The 19827-nt window shown below is 44.0% G+C and overlaps 1 long non-coding RNA gene across 1 annotated transcript in view; it reads left to right on the top strand.

The window, feature by feature from the left end:
- The first annotated feature begins 2269 nt into the window (after positions 1 to 2269).
- The window catches only part of LOC137342373 (uncharacterized), a 126875-nt gene continuing 109317 nt past the window's right edge, over positions 2270 to 19827 (top strand). Inside the window, exon 1 of the long non-coding RNA XR_010967241.1 lies at positions 2270 to 2340. This is a non-coding gene — a long non-coding RNA (uncharacterized lncRNA). The remainder of the gene's footprint in view (positions 2341 to 19827) is intronic.

The following is a 19827-nucleotide window of genomic DNA, read 5'->3' as shown; positions in this document are numbered from 1 at the left end:
ATTTTTTTTTATTTCGTTCATGGGATGTGGGCGTCGCTGGCGAGGCTGGCATTTATTGCCCATCCCTAATTTCCCTTGAGAAAAGCTTTAGCTTGTTATGTGTTAGTAGCCTTTTCACTGCAGCGTGTTTCCAAAAAAGATCACCTGTCAGTTCTAAATTTTGGTTGTAAACAATTTTACAACACCAAGTTATAGTCCAGCAATTGGTGTGGGTAGACACACGGTGTGCGTTTTACAATTAACATTTTTAAAAGAAAATTTTCCCCCTAAACATCAATTTAGGGATTCAAATATTTAATAATGGAAAGATGGCAGCAACAAATCCTCCTCTTGTGATTGTGCATAAATAACCACCTGGGCGGAGCACATAGAGTGAAATGGGTGGGGAGGATTGCATGCCTGTAACAGATCCCAGCCGATTTTCTACCCATTTAATTTAATGGCTGTAAATGAGTACAGGGCCTGATAGAGGCCTGCGATCCCCCCCGTCTGACCTACCCCTATGTGCTCCACCCAGGTGATTATTTTTGCCCAAACACAAACGAGGCAACTATGCCCCAAAGTCGTTATATGTCCAATTTTACTTAGAAGGAAGTTTTTGGTTAGAAGGTTGTTATTTTCAGAGGAGCTGTTTATTACTATAGCACTAGACCAGGTTCATGTCAGTCACAATTCACATTTTGCTAACAGTATTTTCTACAAGAGAATCAGTGACAGTTTGCAACTTAAAAAAAAACAGATATTTTCCCAGTAAAGCTCTTATTTTGAACTGTTTCAGCGTTAATTGTAATCCAAATTGAATACTAACAAATAACCTGATTAAAATTTAAAAACAATATACCATAACATTAGCATTTAGCAGTCTATTCTCTTTCTACCTGGAGCAGTCTGCATTCAAACTGCTATTTTTCCAATGTTAGCTAATTGTTAATGTCCCTAAATCACACGTTCAAACTGATGTGCAATGTTAAGATTTACTGAAGTAAGGAACATCTATCAATGCTTATATGATATAATAACACCCCTTCCTATTTTGTACATTATTTTCTCCCTCCTTATTAACTCTCCCAGTGCTACACTGAAATGGTAACAGGTGTGGACTCTGTCAATTCCAGTCATGGAACAGCCATTAGGCACAGTATATAAACTGATAGCTCTTTCAGGAGCATATGCCACTGATTTTGTTCTTATTTGCTTCTTTATTTCAACCAGTGCAAACACCTAGCGATGGTATTTTGCACCTAGAATCATTGTTTGTGGGTCAGTAAATAGAGAAACAAAGAATTGAAAAGGAGGTGCATAACCCATAAGCTTATAACTATTATGAGAATAAATCACTTGGGATAAAGTACATTGTAAAAGATGAAAGTGAGATTTAAAAAGGAGCTGCCAACAAAGAAAACAATAGACTGAGGTGTTCCTTTGGAGAAGCAGAAAATAGACCACATTTTGTGCCAAGATGTTTTCCTTGCTGTTCTGAAGTTATTAACCCATGTTGGGATACAGTTCCTGAGTGCTGGCAGCCCTTCATTACTTTGGACAGAGAGAGGATAATTTTAACCTAATCTGCTGGACGGGAAACTCACGAGATCGGGTGGAACACCGATTTAACAACCCGGCTTCAACGGAGATTAAAATCAGGCGGGGTTAAAAACCCGCTTTGCACCCAATCCTGTTAGTTTCCCGACGAACGGGTTAGGTTAAAATTGCCTTCAGAGTATCAGTAAACTACTCAACTATTATGTCATCACAGCCATGCTTGATCCGCAGTTGACATCTACACAGGTCCACTTTCTAGCAGGGGTTATTGGATAGTGACCTAGAAAAGGAATCCTGCCTGATTTCCCCTCCCCCCTTTATAAGCAAGGAACACTGACCAATCAGTCCAGAAAAAGGATTGAATCTGGGACTTTCCTGCTCTGTGTGGCTCAGCATGGTAACACTTAAAGCCTATTTTCACTGAACAACCAGGGCAGCAGTTTACTCCTTTGTAAAACGTCCAATTTTAGGACTTCCGGGCGGGAAGTTGGCCAGCGGCATGTGAATGAGGCAAGGCGGTTAAAATTGCCGTGGCATCATTCTGCCGCGAGCGGGAATCTAAATAAAAGCAGTGGGTTTTAGAAGGGGGAGTTAAATTCCCCCCCCCCCCCCCCCCCCAAGAGTATTACGTGGCCAAAGAATGTCTTTTCTATGTGGTGATGGAGTTACTACATTGAGCCACTAGATGGCATGTTCCCTGGTGTGGGCAGGTCTTTCATTTCCTGCCTGTAGAAAGAGGAGCTCCAGGGACATTTTTTGCTGTGCCACAAATCAGTTAGGAGACATTTTAAGCCATCCCAGGTAAATCTTAATGGAAAAGATGAAATATTCCTGGAAGATTCCTCAAGAGATGTCTGGTTACACTTTCCTTGTTGTATCAAACATAGTTTGCGGTGTATTGAATGAGCTTAATTAAGTGCAGCTTTCCTCTGTTATTAAGCAGTTTGATGTTTAATGTTTCAATACAGCTGTCTTACAGTTAGCAACATGTACAAAAATGTAAAGTCAGATGGTAGTTGTGAAAGAATTGCTCATGATGGCTTTATAGGAGGCCACCATTGTCCTCATCTGCTATGTTTCTATTTTATTTTCTACTGTTTGAACGTTGTTAAGCCAGATGTTTTGAGCCTAAATATCCACGTGAAATTTTATTTCAGTGATGGCTAATACATGGGGCCACAGCCAGAACAATGCTGGCTACATTTAATTAGAATTTTCTTTGACTAATTCTGTGTAAATGCTTTGTCTCTTCTCAGCACCTTACTTTGATGGAATCATTAATTCGGTGTGTGGGGAGACAGAGCTCATGCGCTCTTGTTACTTTGCCATAACTCAGCACAGCAATTAAGATTTTTTTTAAAAAATGTACTTTGAAAACATTACATACGCCCTGTAGTTCAATTCAATGCTAGAATTGTACATTTTATTTATTTTAAAATTCTGCTCATGGCTCCTCCAGAGAGATTGAAGAAAGTTACAATCAAAATATTAAATTTGATATGCTGATAGGGTTAGATGAAGTAGGGTTGAGGAGGCTCATGTGGAACATAAACACCGGCATGGACCATTTGGGCCGAATGGCCTGTTTTTGTGCTGTACATTCTGTGTAATTCTATGTAATATAGAAGGTAATCCAGTTGCTGGTTAAGTAATGACAGAGTAATAATACGAGTGCCTCAAGCATGAGTGAATTCTGATGGTGGTTCATATCAGTGAAAGAATACCGTGTGTTCAACACCAATCTCTGGGCACTCAGCTCCTGGCAGAGCCAAATCATTCAAATGCCAATAAATACAAATCCAACAAAAATCTTAACAGGCTGCGAATGGCTGTTCACATCTTGAAAACACTTCTTTGTACAAAGCCTTGGCGGCGTAGCGAGGTGATACAGTGTAGAACTGCTGGTGCTCCGAGGGTTTGAATTAGCTTTGCAATCTGACTACTGCTATGTTCAAATGCAAAGAATGTGTTGATTTTACAGACATCATGAAGAATCTTGTATGTCAACTAAAGTTAGTAAGATCTCACCAGATCACATGGAATGTTTTACATCAGTGCAAGGATACCTTGGATGTCCACTGCTCATAAAGGTGCTGGTTGTTAGAGTGTCCTCCTTTTCCCCTCAGATAAGATAGCTGGATCTCTTTGTAAAGGAGTACTTCACTCAGCAGTGGATTAAGAACTGAGAAAATTCTTTATGAATGGTTAAATGTTCTTGTTGCATTTGTTTGGATGTCAGTTGGCTTTGGGTTCACCCAGTCTGGTCACATTATCACTGACATTTTCTCTCCAAAACCCATTCCATCAGTTGATGTAATTTCTTATGATGTGCGCAAATGTGCATTGACTACTCAACAAACACAGATAAAAATGATTGAAAGTAGCTGGGATTGACGACATATATGCAACAGCTGCACTTCAGATTAATCATTTAAAGCAGCTTTTGTTCTGCCATCTGTTGCTTGTTTCTATAAACCTTTTCAAAAATGGTATTTGCTGAAAAGCTGATTTTTTAAAAATTAAAAGCGCCATTTGGTTCTTCTTATCACATTGTGTTCAGCATTATTTCCCCCCAATTTTCTCTCCTCGTTGAAGGTTAGGGTCAGTAGCGCAGGTGCTGATAGACCTCTGACACATCGCCCAGTTGGTCAATCCTCATGTTTGAGCCTATGATTATTGAACAGAATTTGGCCATGGAAGGCATCAAAGTGGAGCCTGATCTCACTTAATGCCCACATACTTTCTAGCGGGGGCCACTAAATAACGATCAGGAGTGCAAATTCTGGCTGATTCATCCCTTCCCTGGCCCAGGGATGCTAAGTCTGTAAAGCAGGGTTGTAAAGTTAGCTTCATGGACTAGGCTCTGACTGTCCTCATTGACTGTGTAATGGAGAAATGCTTGGACTTCTTTGATGCATAAGGACCAAAAAGACATGGAGGCAAAATGATAGTGGAGTATGTGAAATAAGTGTGTACCACTTGTAGTACCTAGTGGGAAGTGTGGAAGATGTTGCATGACTTGAAAAAAATACAAAGGTATTACTATAAACTGGCAGCACACAACATATATAAACATAAAGGAAAATTATAGTTAAAAGCATAGGCAAAAAAATGCTGTAGGCACACAGAGAAATGTTACAAAAGGTATAGCAAGAAAGATAGTACATACATACCAACCTAGAAAACTAGTAAAAGTTGACCAACAGATAGTCAAAGGAAGGGTGGGACCGATTAGGGACCAAAAAGGGAATCTTCTTGTGGAGACAGAAGGCATGGCTGAGGTACTAAATGACTTTGCATCTGTTAAAAATAGATAAAGAGGAGGTCCTTCATAGGTTGGCAGCGCTCAAAGTAGAAAAGTCACCTGGTCCGGATGGCACGCATTCTAGGTTGCTGAGGGAAGTAAGGGTGGAAATAGCGGAGGCTCTGGCCACAATCTTTCAATCCTCCTTGGATATGGGAGTGGTGCGAGAGGAATGGAGAGTTGCAAATGTTATACACCCCTGTTCAAAAAAGGGGAGCGGGTTAAACCCGGTAACTATAGGCCAATCAGCCTAACATTGGTGGTGGGTAAACTTCTAGAGACCATAATCCAGGACAAAATTAATTGTCACTTGGAAGAAGATGGGTTAATAAATGACAGCCAACATGGATTTGTTAAAGGCAAATCGTGTCTCACAAACTTGATTGAGTTCTTCAATGAAATAACGGAAAGGGTTGATGAAGGTCGTGCAGTTGATTTTGTGCATATGGACTTTGATAAATGCCGCATAATAGATTTGTTAGCAAAATTGAAGCCAAGGAATTAAAGGGGCAGTGGCAGCGTGGATACAAAATTGACTAAGAGATAGAAAGCAGGGAGTAGTGGTGAACAATTGTTTATTAGACCAGAAGGACGTATACAGTGGTGTGCCCCAGGGGTTGGTATTAGAGCCACAGCTCTTTTTGATATATATTAATGATCTGGATTTGGGTATAGGATTCATAATTTCAAAGTTTGCAGACGACACGAAACTTGGAAATGTAGTAAACAACGAGGAGGATAGTAGCAGACTTGTGAAATGGGCAGACACATGGCAAATGAAATTTAATGCAGAGAAGTGTGAAGTGATGCATTTTGGAAGGAAGAATGAGGAGAGGCAATATAAGCTAAATGGTATAGTTTTAAAGGGAGTGCAGAATCAGAGAGACCTGAGGTTTCACATACATAAATCTTTGAAGGTGGCAGTACAAGTTGATAAGGCTGTTAAAAAAGCATACGTGATACTTGGCTTTATAAATAGCGGCATGGAGTACAAAAGCAAGTAAGTTATGCTAAACCTTTATGAATCACTGGTTAGGCCTCAGCTGGAGTATTGGGCTCGATTTTACAATGGTGGCGGGTTGGCAGCTGGGGTTGAAGATGCGCGTGGCAAACCTGCATGAACAAAACTTACCTTTTCCGACTTTGATTGACAGTCTGGCTGCCGTCAGGAACTGCAATGCGGGGTTGGGGGGGGGGGGGTGATGAAAGAGAGAGAGCGAGTCGTCATCCAGTGCTGGAACGGAAGACCGGGGGTTGGGGGGGTAGAATGGAAGATCTGGTGCTGGAATGGAAGACCTGTAGGGGGGAGAGGGGAAGATTGGGGGGACTTCAGGGGGGTGAAGAGGTGGACATCTGGGTGGGGGGGGTGAAGAAGGGGATATCGGAGTGGGGGACATCAGACATCGGAGCAGGGTGCAAAGGTAGGTTCATTTAGTGTTTTCACCACACGTCGTAGAGTTGACAACTGCAGAGCAGGAGGCCATGGAGATAAGCGGGATCTCAGCCTCCCTGAGCATCGGAAATGACGAGACTCGGACTACACTGCTGCATGGTGACAGCATTAAATATCTCCGACCCACATCCCATACAAGACTAAGTCATGTTGACTCGATTTCAGCACCGAATGAAATATGATCACCTTAATCATGTGAATTTCAACATTTTTACATTCCCACGATTAAATCACATCCTCTCCTCCAGGGCCCTGCCTTTTGCGGATGACGTTTCCTCAGAGGAGCTGATTGCTTCTGAGGACGCACCGTCACAGGGCACATGTTATCAGGCACCAGTGCAAAGACCAGCACTTCGGCGGGTCCTGTCAGACAGCTAGGTGGGATGTCACCTGGTGATTCGCACATCACATGTGAGCTCGAGCAGAGAGTGGTGGCAGGGGCAGCTGTGGAGAGTCCACGTCGGAGGGTGCGTTCCTCTCCAAGCTCTGTTCAGCCGGGGGGCTGTTGATGATGAAAAGGAGAATGTGCGAGCTACTGGCAGTCCTGCCAGGCACATTGTCCACAATATCAGAGAGGATGGAGGAGTCCAGCTTGAACATTTGTGGATTGATGTCGCAGGCCATTGCGAGGACGTCTTCCATGGATAGAGTGGCCTCCTCTATGGAAATTGAATCGTGGCAATCAAATCAGTCTCTGCAGGCCCTGATCGCAGCCGTGCAAGCTATGGATGCCAACATTTCTGCTGCCTTAAACAGGATGGCAGATACATTAGCCATGGCCTTACAAGGCGTCACTGATCTGCTGTCCCGCAGAGAGGTAGGAGTGATGTGACGCTGGCCCGGGAGAGGGATGTTGACGAGAGGGGACATGGAAGTGGGAACTCCACTCAAAGCGTTACCACATCTTATCTGTTGCCCCCCTCCTCAACCAGTTCCCGACATGCTGCCTCCTCTCCCGCTGGCCCAATCTGCCCCTGAACAGGTGCAGGTGGAGCAGTCACGGGCTCCAATACCCTCCAGCATCTCAGCTGTCAGGGCAGGGATCAAAGCAGCCTGTCTTTACCTCTGCTGAAGCCACAGGGGTCGCAACACGTAGGAGTGCCAGGGAAAGAAAAAGAAAAACTTTGTGGTTCACCGAGGGTGTTTATGGAGATGTTTTGTTGGTAAAGTTTATGTGAATTAAGAGATTAAATATATTAATTTGCATTATGAGTGCCAACTCGGGTTTTCAGTTGCTTGATGATGAATGGTCAGCACAGAGGCTGGGTATTCTGCGGCGAGTGACTCACCACCTGACTCCCCAAAGCCTTTCCACCATCTACAAGACACAAGTCAGGAGTGTGATGGAATAATCTCCACTTGCCTGGATGAGTGCAGCTCCAACAACACTCAAGAAGCTCGACACCATCCAGGACAAAGCAGCCTGCATGATTGGCACCCCATCCACCACCTTAAACATTCACTCCCTTCACCACCAATGCACTGTGGCTGCAGTGTGTACCATCTACAGGATGCACTGCAGCAACTTGCCAAAGCTTCTTCGACAGCACCTCCCAAACCCAGGCCCTCTACCACCTAGAAGGACAAGAGCAGCAGGTATATGGGAACATCACCATCTGCACGTTCCCCTCCAAGTCACACACCATCCCGACTTGGAAATATGTCGACATTTCCTCATCGTCATTGGGTCAAAATCCTGGAACTCCGTACCTAACAGCACTGTGGGAGAACCTTCACCACACGGACTGCAGCGGTTCAAGAAGGCGGCTCACCACCACCTTCTCAAGGGCAATTAGGGATGGGCAATAAATGATGGCCTTGCCAGCGACGCCCACATCCCATGAACGAATAATAAAAAAAGAATGGGAAGACATGAATTGACTGAGACCACTTGGTGCATGTGCAATGGGTGAATAGTTGGTTACAGGACTGCTTTTTGTAAGTGGGATTCTCGGTGAGGGGGGGACGGGGGAGGGAGCGGGGGTCGGTGATGTGATAGTTACTTTGGTCCAGTGTGAGTGACTAACTGAACCTTCAAGCTATTAGGGCATCCCTGACATCCCTAGCAGCAATATGTTCAGCTGGTATGGCGTTGGGGGCCCCCATCTTCATTTTCCTCCTCCTCCTTCTTCTCGATCTCCTCCTCTCCATTGGAATTCTTATCAAATGAAGAGTGCTGAGCGGCTTGTTCCTCCTGCACCTCTAATCCTCGCTGCTGCACTATGTTGTGCAATACGCAGCTCACCATTATAATTCTAGAGACTCTCGCTGGCGAGTACTGAAGGGTCCTCTAGACCCGTCCGTGCACCCGAAGCATATCTTGAGCATACCGATGGCTTGCTTGATGACACATCTGGTTGTCATATGGCTCACGTTGTAGCACTGTTGGTGTTCAGTGATGGGGTTCCTCAGAGGTGTCACTAGCCAGGTTTGAAGGGGATATCCTTTGCCTAGCAGCCACCCCTTAATGCTGGTTCCAGGTACGAAGAGGTCAGCGACGTTGGACTGCCGCAGTATGAAAGCATCATAGCTTTCATCCCAGGGAATCTGGTGCAGATCTGCATGAACCTTTTCTTGTGGTTGCACGCCAGCTGAACGTTGATGGAATGAAATCCCTTGCGGTTGACAAATGCTCCTGGTTGATCTGGAGATGCTCGGATTGTCACGTGTGTGCAATCAATGGCACCCTGCACCAGTGGGACGCCAGCCAGAAACACGATTCTGAGTGCCCGCTCATTCTGGCTATTGTCATCACAGGGGAAGTTTACATACCTCCCAGTGCTCTCTCGCCCATCGTGGAGTGTGGGGGTTGGGGGGGGGGTGGTTAATATCGACCCCTCGAGTCCAAATAGCCAGTGTGGATCTTAAAATTGGAATCCGTGAAGTAGCACTGGAACTATCTGTGAGCAATGAAATAATTATGTTGTACCTGAGATCAGCTTGTTGTAGCTCAGCACACTATTTTACATATGGAGATTATTATAACAATCTCAATTTCTAATAGTGGCCTTACACAAATGAGACAGCATCATAAATCACTTCACTTTAAACTGTAATAGTTAGAGATTGCAGCACGTGGAATTTAATTGTTACCAGTAATAATTCTATCAACAGGGAATAGGAACAATTATAAGAAACAAAGATGGTTTAGCGTTTATTCTTTTGTTTAGGTAAGCAATGCAAGTACAGTGATCAGTACTGTACCCAGTAATACTGTAATTAGTAAATTCCAGTTACACCATAATTAGCCAATGTTGCACATACGCAAATATGGTCATTTATTTGTTTAAATCCATTGACTTTCATGGCAAATCAGAGTAACTTTTCTCAGTCTTGCTAAAACATTCATAAAATCCAGATAAATGCTGTGATATTTGCAAAGCAACTTTAAAGGCCAACTCTCAGTGTGGTAAACATATCCCATAATTAATGAACAACAAGGTACTGAGTAAATGTGAAAGAAACACACAACTAATGACAATAAAATATTTGGTTCCTAATTAGTAACAACCTTTTATAAAATTTAATTTCTAGTCTGAAAACCATGTCATTCTAGACCATGACATTAGATCTCACCAAACCTGTTACTAAACAAGAGGTTAACCTCTAGAATGACATGGTTTTCAGACTAGAAATTAAATTTTATAACATGTTGTTACTAATTAGAAACCAAATATTTTATTGTCATTAGTTGTGTGTTTCTTTTTCATTTACTCAGTACCTTGTTGTTTTATCATTAATCATGGGATCTGTTTACCACACTGAGAGTTGGCCTTTAAAGTTGCTTAGCAAATATCACAGCGTTTATCTGGATCTTATGAAAGCTTTGGGTTATTACATTAATTTTGTGTAAAACATGCACGACTCACTGAGTTAATGATTCCTTTCATCATTCCCAAAAGGGACTGCTTGATGGAACTGAAGCAGAATATTTTTACTTAGGACTCACAGAGCCGTTCTCTGGAATCTTTCCAATTTATATTAGAGCTGTCACAGTTGTTATCCTCTTACCATGGAGAGAAAGTTGGATTTAGGTTGTACGTGGCTCTGCAATATAATTTGTTAAGACACCAGAAACCTGATTTATAAAATGAATGGCAGAAGTAATCAAAGCATATGATCTGAAATTGAATTTTTGATGGAAACCTACCTGCAGAAAATAATAAAGAACACAGGATTCACGAATGGAAAGATTAAGGATTTATTTTTAAATTTATTCATGTTCTGGATGCTACACAATATTTTTTAAGGCAAAAGGCTGAAGTAATTGCACACTTGAAAAATCAAGCTTTACCTCACATTCAGAGAATGGTCAATGATTTGTAGCACTTTTCACCTGTTGACCAAGCTTCTGGTCACCTGTCCTAATATCTCCTTATGTGGCTCAGTGTCAAATTTTGTCTGATTTACGCTCCTGTGAAGCGCTTTGGGATATTTTACTACATAAAAGGCGCTATATAAATGAAAGTTGTTGCTGTTATTGTTCATTAACAGTCTGAAAAAAGTGCTTGATTATTGCATTTTTCAAGCTAAGACATGACTAGAATCGAGAACACTCAGGATTGAAAGTCTTAACAAATTGTACGCAACATTCAAATACAAATAACTGAGGAAACACTGAAGCTTTTGAAATATGTAACATAAATTCTGTCAGAAATACATAGTAAATAATATTTTAAAAACTTTCATTGTTTGAGGGCTGCAGTTGTATTTGTATACTTCTGTTCAAAAATATCAAAAATTGGAATTTTAATTTTTCAGAGCTGCTATTTGCAATTATTAGTAACCCAACTCTAATCAAAAACATTGCAGTTCCTCTCCCCACATTAGCCATCATTGTTTTTACACTAATAATATTGTGCGACTACACAACTTTTGCTGTATTGTGCCAGACATTTTCAATCTGCCCAAAGGAAGCTGGAATATCAGAAGCAGCGCACTGAGTGAGGGTCTGAACATCCGCCACGCTTTGTTTTTAATTCGGAAAAAAAACATGAGCAAGAAACAGTCCATTGCACCGGATTCATTTTGGGTCGAGTGTAGAAAACTGCAGCTTATAAATGGTTTTAAACATTACAGAGTTCAGCCTTAAAGGCTGCAATGTAACAAACTGTTGTTATTTACTTTTAAGTTTGACCCAGAGTTTGCACGAATTGGAGGCTTTTGTGCATGCATTGTTTTGTTGCCTAGAACAGCTGCAAAGCTTTTACATTACATTACATTGTACTGGGGAAAAACTCGGCTTCCACTTGAGAGGAATATTGCGAACAATATTATTAAGCGAAATATTTGCAGCAGAGTTGGTCTTATTGCAGTAATAGCCAGGAGAATTCTCCCCTTTGGACCACACTATCTGCATAGCAACAATATCAGTCTAATGTTGCTGTAAGTGAAACACCAACATTGCATTTATATTACGCTCCTGATGCAGGATGATGTCAAAGTGCTTTGCAATAAGGAGAAACAGGATACAGTAGATAGGGAACATGTGAAAGGAGAATAGTGATTGAAAGGTTAGGTTGGGGAACGGAAGGGACGTTGAAAAGGAAGAAGATGGAGGGAGTGGGGAAATTCTATGGCTATTGCAGCTTCTATTAGTACCAGTGCCACAGGCTGGATGGACCAGCAGATCTTTTCCTATCCATCATTTTCATATGTGTGAAACATTTTGTTAGGTGTGGCCTATGGTATCTGGTTAGGTTTCTCATCTTTTGCCAAGTCCAGAACTAGAACATGACTTAAGTTCTGATATTTGCTTTGCTAGTGATCATAAATTAACTGATAATTTTGATAACTTTAAAAGCTAATCCTACCATGCGATCAGACATAGAAGTAAATAGCGGCAATTAGTGGATTTCTATTATAATAAAAGAAAGACCCAGTGTCACTTTTTAATTTTAGAGGTTTGCTGACACATTACTCAATAAACAGTCAAATTCAGAACCATATGAGTGGCACCACATACATCCAGCAGTGTGAATATTGGTGGAACGTGTACACTGATGACACCCAGCTCTACCTCACCACCACCTCTCTCGACCCCTCCACTGTCTCTCATTTGTCACACTGCTCGTCCGACATCCAGTACTGGATAAGCGAAAATTTTCTCCAACTAAATATTGGGAAGACTGAAGCCATTGTCTTCAGTGCCCGCCGCAAACTCTGCTCCCTAGCCATCGACTCCATCTCTCTCCCTGGCCACCGTCTAAGGCTAAACCAGACCGTTCGCAGCCTTGGCGTCCTAATTTGACCTTGAGCTTCCGACCACATATCCGCTCCATCACTAAGACCACCTACTTCCACCTCCATAACATCGCCCGTCTCCGCCCCTGCCTCAGCTCATCTGCTGCTGAAACCCTCATCCATGCCCTTGTTACCTCTATACTTGACTATTCCAGTGCTCTCCTGGCTGGACTCCCATCTTCCACCCTCCATAAACTTGAGCTCATCCAAAACTCTGCTGCCCGTATCCTAACTCGCACCAAGCCCCATTCACCTATCACCCCTGTGTTCACTGGTCTTCATTGGCTCCCAGTCCGGGAATGCCTCGATTTAAAAATTCTTATCCTTGTTTTCAAATCCCTTCATGGCCTCGTCCCTCCCTATCTCTGTAACCTCCTCCAGCCTACAACCCTCTGAGATCTCTGCACTACTCCAGTTCTTGCCTCTTGCGCGTTCCCAATTTTAATCGCTCCACCATAGGCGGCCGTGTCTTCAGCTGCCTAGGCCGTAAGCTCTGGAATTCCCTCCCTAAACCTCTCCGCCGCTCTACCTCTCTCTCCTCCTTTAAGATGCTCCTTAAAACCTACCTCTTTGACCAAGCTTTTGGTTGCCTGTCTTAATATCTCCTTATGTGGCTCCGTGTCAAATTTTGTTTGATAATTGCTCCTGTGAAGCACCTTGGGACGTTTTACTATGTTAAAGGTGCTATATAAATGCAAGTTGTCGTTGCTGTTGTTGAATATAAATTTAGAATACAATATGTTGAACATTATGGGGGTTAAATTCGATAACCTCCTGGGTGCGGGGTCGCAGTGTGCGATTAACCCTCGCCAGGTCGTTGAGATGCGGGCAGCACATGAGATTCATGCTGCCAGCTCATCTCCATGTTTGCTGCGAGCAACCAGCGGCACCTGCGCTGTTCAGTGGCTGAACACACAAGCAGGTGGCCTGATATGGGGCGTGGGCAGCGTTACTTAAAGTCAGCCTGCACTAATTAAACGGGAGGTGCACTGTCATTGCAGTCGGTGGACGAAGACAAGTGGAATGGCTGGATCTGCAAGAGAGTTTGCACCGAGGTTCTCCGATGACGCATTTGGAGGCCTTGGTGGAGGAGGTGGATGCACAGAGGACCGTCCTGTATCCGCAGGGTGGCAGGAAACCCTCCAGACACTAACTGCAGAGGCAGTGGGAGGAAGTGGCCCTGGAGGTGAATGCCAGGAGCATTGCACCACGCACATGGATGCAGTGCAGGAAAACGGTCAATGATTTGACACGAGTGGTCAAGGTGAGTGAATGCAAGTGTCAAGTGGCACATCCTACCAACTGCACCACTGCTCCATGCATGACACCCCCCCGTCACCCACCCACCAACAAACGCTTCCCATCCGTACGCAATGTTACTCTTCGCATGCTGAATCTCACCCTCACATGGTAGCACATTTGCAATCCACACACCCATGACTCACAAGTCAAACACACTGGCAGCTATTCGACCATGACCGGTACATTGCTAGATGCGCTGAAAAGCCTGAAAGCCTGCGCACAATGTCAAAGGGCATGGAGGAGTCCAGCAGCAACTTGGCACAGGGCTTTGCGCAGAGCTTGGAGCCCATCCTTTCCCACATGGAATGGGTGGTCACCTCCATCAGAACACCTGTGGAACCCACCATGATACAGCATCTGATGACCAATGTCTCAGCTTCCATTGAAGCACAAACAGATGCATGCTTCATTTCGAAGCTCGTACTGCTGCTTTGGAAGCTCAAACTGCTGTGTTACAGTTTCAGACTGTTACTATCGTGCCTCTGGGTACCACTGTGGAATGGGGCTTCCAAGGCATCACTGCAGTCCAGTAATCTGTTCTCCAGCAGATCACCAGGATTGCTGAGGTGCTATTCCTTGGCAGTGGTGCCATGGCAGTCGAACCTGCTGTCCTCTCTCAGGATGACAACATTCCTGTTCCCACCCCTGCCACTCTGCCAGTGCCTTTGCTGTTGCCTGTGAGCCAGCCAGGCCAGATTGCTGCAGCCCATGCCGAGATGGTACAGTCTGAAGCCGGGCCCTCTTGGTCCAGAGCTGCTTGAGGTCATCCTCCAAGGTCATCAGCACTCTCCTCATTTGAAGTTTAGCAGCCTCCCATGCTCCAGCCACTGGGGATGCACCTTGTAGGAACACTAGGAAAGGAAAAGGCACACGAATGACGGGCACTAAGGGACTGCACAAGGGTGAGTAATATAATGTTGTATACATGATTTCATGTGTAAGTTTATAAATTTGTATTTAAAGTTGCAGTTGGTGGTGGTTTTTATTTCTGCGATGAGCTGAGGGAGCAAGCAATGTGTAATCATAAGGAGGACGATTTGATTGTCATGTGAGAGAGGAAAGGTAAGGAGTGTGGGACTGTTGGTGAATGGGGAGGTGTCGTTGAGGTTACTGATATCACTCATGAATAAAGTGCGCACGCAGAGCCCTGGCCGACAGGGCCTATGCACCTTGTTGCCTCCTTGCCTCTTCCTCCACTTCCTTCTCTGTCTCCTCCTCCTTCTCGTCCGCCTCTTCTTCCTCAGCCTCTGGCTCAGCGTCTTGCCGGATAGGCGGTGGCAAGGGCTGTCCTCTCATAATGGTGAGGTTGTGCAGCATGCAGCATACAACGATGAATCTTGACACCTGCTCAGCAGAGTAGTGCAGGGCTCCACCAGTACGGTCCAGGCAGTGGAAGTGTTGCTTTAGGACGCTTTAGGACGCTTATGGTGAGTCGCTGCTTAGCTCTCATTGTAGGCCTGCTCTGCACGTGTGCGTGCGTTCCTGACCGGAGTCATGAGCCACCTCATGAGGGGATAGCCCTTGTCGCCCAGTAGCCCAGTCGGTTGAAAGATATTTGAGGCGTTGGACTGCTGCATAATGAAGGCATCATGACTGTTGCCAGGATACCGGGCATTGACCTGCATGATGTGCTGCGTGTGGTCACACACCAGCTGCACATTGAGGGAGTGGAATCCCTTCCTGTTCATGAAGATGGCCAAGTTCAGATGTGGAGCACGCATGGCAATATGCGCAGTCAATTGCAATCCTGCACCATGGGGAAGCTTGCAATGTGAGCAAACCCTCGTGCTCACTCATTCTGCTTCTCTCTGTCAAGCAGGAATGTTATGAATCTGTTGCGCAGCTCGTATGGTGCGTCAGTGACCTCCCTTATGCAGCAGTACACTGCAAACTGCGAGATGTTGCACATATCCCCAGCAGTGGCCTGAAAGGATCCAGAGCTGTAAGTGTTCAGCATCACGATTACCATCACAGCCACAGGCAATGCTGTCTTTGCTCTGCTCTGAGGCTGCAGTCGTGGCTGCAGCAGTTGATATATCTCCATCACAACCTCTTTGGTGAACCGCAGCCGTCGGATTCACTGATCTTCGCTTAGGTTGAGGTAAGAGAATTGGTTCCTGATGGCCCTCATTGGATATAGCCTCCTACTCAGTGCCTTGCCCCTCCTCCTCCCTCTCCTTGCAGCTTGACCTGCTCTGCGTGGCCTCTCTGCATGCTCCCAGTCGTGTTCTATGCCCAGCGGGAGCCCTAGTAGGCCACCCATGGTTGCCAGAAATCTTGTTTAGCACATTGTTGTAAATGCCACCAACAGTAATGCAGGACTTGCCAAACCACTCTCTATATACCATTGAAACCTTCTCTAAGTAGAGGAAGCTTCAACAACTTCATACAAATGCATCAGCAGCCAGAAGCAATAATCCAGTAACTAACCTGCAACACCTGCATGATCCCTTTAAATAGCACTGGTGGGGGGTCCTCCAGGCCATCTACGACCTGTTCAGCTGTTCGAGGTTAAGACAGTGCGTTGGCTGGAGCGTTGAGTTCCAAAATCGCATCTGCCCCTTTAAATCAGCATTGCACACTGATCTAACACATATTCTCCTTACTTTACACGTTGCCGGCGTGCATTATGTGCGTGTGCACAAACGCCTTTACCAAGATGGTGTCCGGTGCACGTCGCGCTAGAAGTCTGCGCGCGCATTCCGGATGCCATTTTGAGCCCTTATGAGGCTATGTTGCGCCTACAAAACGGGGGTGTTACGTGGCCCAATTTATATCCCTATCTGTTTTCAGGCCTTATACAGTTGACAAAGTTGTTCAAGGATTTCCTTTCTTACTCTCTCGTTAACAGCATACTTCAGCAAAAAGTAGGACAACTAACAGTTCCCTTATTAAAGTGCAGTGTTCAAAATTCTGACTCTACATCAATTTTGTTTAACAAGCTAATGTTGCTCCCCTCTTTACACATGACTGATGTCATGAGGTGAAAGATAAGTCACGATGCCATACATTTGATAATAAAAATGAAGGTATATATTCAGGATTGCACACTATCACTTTATCATCGGGAGAGCGAATAGCCATGTGCCATTATCGGTTGCAATGATGTCACTCACAAGTGACCGAGATATTTTCATTACTCAGTTCCACGTGAGTTACATTGTCATGGTAAACGTTCACAAACAAACAAGAGAAAGTTTTCTGAATACTTTTTCACAAAGATAGCATCCCTTTCATAAAATGATCCACTATTTCCTAGGGTTTGCCATTTGTAACTTATATTGTGGACTTGTTTTAATCAAACTCTTGCGTGACATGTTAAGCTATTCAAGCCAATTAAAGCAAAAAGCCAAGCAGAATTTAGTGTACCTGCATGTTATCCACTAGCATGAACAAGTTCAGGGAAACTGTATGAACGTCAACATTACAGCTACTTCTGAGAGATGCATGGAGCAGCAGTCTAATCAGTGAAAGGACCATTCATTTGTGCCCCCTAATGACTAATTACACACTGGCTGTGGGCTACCAGTCCTTGGCAAGAGTATTATTTTCCCACATTATTCAGACAAAATCCATATCCACATGTCTTGTACTATTGATTTACAACCAAAATTGTTCTTGTATTGTGTGAAAAACACAAAATAAAATTAATGTAACTCGAATGCTGCAATTAGTTTTCAAAAGACTGCATTCCACAGATACCTTTGTAGACCACTGAGAGTCTTTATTAGTGGACAAATCTCATTCGTTTCCCTTCATTAAAATAATTACTACTTGCTGTCTGTTCTGATCACTGGAGCTCCAGAGCGTGAACTTTTACTCATCAGGGGCTTTAATTCCTCTCCGTGCACTATTTTTAGTGCGCTGGTTAACACACTCTTGCAAAATTACTATTTGCAATATATATCCATGAAGAAGTCAATCCATCTGTTGTAAACATGTCAACAACTCCAGCAAAATAGCATAAACAAGAACTTGATGGCGACTGTGTTAACCACTGTGCTCAAAATAGTGCTCAGAGGAAGTCAAACTCCAAAGATATATGTATGGGCTGATTCTTTGATGCTGTGAACATATTTCTCCATTTTTTGGTAATATTTTTCTGAGAAAACATCCTGAGGCCATTTTACTTTATTCCTTAAGATAACTTTATTTCTAAAGCGCTTCAAATAAAATATTTCACAGTTGAGGCCCACAAGATGCAAGATGGAGGTGAGCAGGCACCAGACCATGTCTGCAGACTTGGGAACACTTACCTGTTAAGGACTAAGAAGAACTCTCTCAACTTGCTCAGGGGCAGCAGGGATCCAGTTGTAGACCTTTGCCATCTGCAGCTAAGTTGCAACATTGTGACAACTCAGCCAGTGGTTGGTTAGGTCACATCTGTTGTGCCTGTAGCTCATTCCCAGCTAGCACTGCAACATCAGTTAATGTGCTGCTCACAGATGTATCAAACATGTTACTGATGTGTCAGTCTGCATGGGCAGTACTGTCAGCTACTTTCGCACTAAATAGCATTTCATGGCTGCCCACTGCACTGCATTTCCAGGGGAGCACTGATGGGTGCCATATGGTCAGCCTGAAGCCCATCCTGGGTGTTAGTAAATGACCATGTTTGTATTACAATGAAAGAAAGAAACAGCTCTCATTATATAGTACCATTAATGTTCTCAGGAGGCACAAAGAGCTTCTCAGCCAATGAATTACTTTTCAAGTGTAGTCACTATCATTTTATAGGCAAACACAGTAGCCAATTTGTGCACAGCAATGAAATAAATGCCTAGTTAATATTTTTTTTGTTGGTTGAGGGATAATTGTTGGCTAGGATACTGGGAAAACTCCCTTGCTCTTCTTCGGATAGTACCATGGGACTTTTTGTATTCAAGTGGACAACTGAGACTTTGATTTAACGTCTCATCCAAAAGACAGCACCTCTGATAATACAGCACTCCCTCAGAAATGCACTGTGGTATCAGCCTAGATTATGTGTTCAAGTCCCAGGAGAGGTGCTTGAATCCACAACCTTCTGACTCAGAGGCAAGAGTGTTACCATTGGACCAGGCTGATACTTTGATGGTTTGATGTATCTAGCCCTTGGAAAATGTGAGTGTGGCAAAGCTTTCCATTATAAGTTGCAGCTTGAATATGTGCCCGGTTGAAGTATGAGCAGTAATGGAAGAGCTGGAAGGCTGTGAGAATGCTTGGCGTTGGCAAGTAGTAAATGTGGAACAGGTTGGCAGCCATTATTTTGTGGCATGCAATCTTGGGCCATCTACCTAGTACACGGTACAGTTGGGTAGTCTTACCTTGCCAGGTCCCTTAAGGTATGCTGTCCTGTCTGGCATTTGTTCTCACGTCTTGTAGATACTGTATACAACATTAAGCCTGGTGGCCATCTCCTGCCAATCATCGTGCAATGCAGTCTTGTGGGGAGGTCAAAGGAAATAAAAATTGGGAAAGATATAAAATGGGCTGCTGACTTGCCATCACCCATTTTACACTATCACACCAAGTCAAGATCTACCCCATAGAATTGGCTGGGAGTGTGATGACAATCATAAGTCTTCAGAACCCTGAGATTGTATTACTGGCTATCACTCATTCCTAAGGAGCTGTCCGTTTATATAAAATCCACAGGGCGCTAAATTGGGCCATGTAGCGCCTGTTGTTTCGGCACTACACGGTCTCCCGAAGTGCCAGAATGGCGTCTTGGCTGTGCACGCACGTTTCCAGCATGCTGTGCGCCAGACGCTATCTTGGTATAGGAGTTAGCGCAGGCGCAGATAACAAACGCTGGAAGCGTGTAAAGTAAGGAGAAAATGGATACAATCAGTGCGCAACGCTGATTTAAAGTGATAGACACCATTTTGGGACTTAACGCTCAACTCAGTGCACAGTCTTAACCCCGACCATCTGAACATGTCTAAGAGTGCCTGAAGGACCCCCACCAGCGGTATTTAAAGGGACCATACAGGATTGACAGGTT

This window comes from Heptranchias perlo, chromosome 25, assembly GCF_035084215.1.
Source record: "Heptranchias perlo isolate sHepPer1 chromosome 25, sHepPer1.hap1, whole genome shotgun sequence".
In the NCBI taxonomy this organism is placed as follows: Eukaryota; Metazoa; Chordata; class Chondrichthyes; order Hexanchiformes; family Hexanchidae; genus Heptranchias; species Heptranchias perlo.
This window is presented reverse-complemented; position numbering and strand designations above follow the sequence as displayed.